Raw genomic sequence first — 504 nt, forward strand, 5'->3', positions numbered from 1 at the left:
AACGGGCTGCTGGGGGCAAAGACGGCTTCACGCCGACACAACCCGTAGCTCTGAGCTCCCTTTTGCTGCTGCCAGCGAAGGCACGGCGAATGAACACGCAGGAACGCGGCGCTCGAGGTGTGACATAACCAGGACAGCAACGTACTCCACTCCAAGTTACTCAAACATGTAAAACTTGGTATTTGACCTATTAAACTTGCGGGTTTTTAACTCTCCTAAAGCCATCTGCAGCTTCATTCGTAGACCTCAGGGCCAGAGTGGCCTCAAACAAACCCCCACACAGCCCCACAAGCGATCTGGACCCCAGCAAGTCCTGTACCCAGGTCCCTCGGTCTCCCCTTAAAGCCTTCACCACCCCTCAGGGTCCGCCAGCCCAGCCATGGGCTCCTTTAGCAAAAAAAAAAAAAAGTGGGGCCATTACGTACCCCGGGACCACCCTCCCAGTGCCCGCTGCTGGTCACCAGGCTGGCGATGGGGAACCGGTCCCGTCCCAACAGCCTGCGC

Source organism: Egretta garzetta, unplaced genomic scaffold (assembly GCF_000687185.1).
Source record: "Egretta garzetta isolate BGI_Z169 unplaced genomic scaffold, ASM68718v1 scaffold327, whole genome shotgun sequence".
NCBI classification, from domain to species: Eukaryota; Metazoa; Chordata; class Aves; order Pelecaniformes; family Ardeidae; genus Egretta; species Egretta garzetta.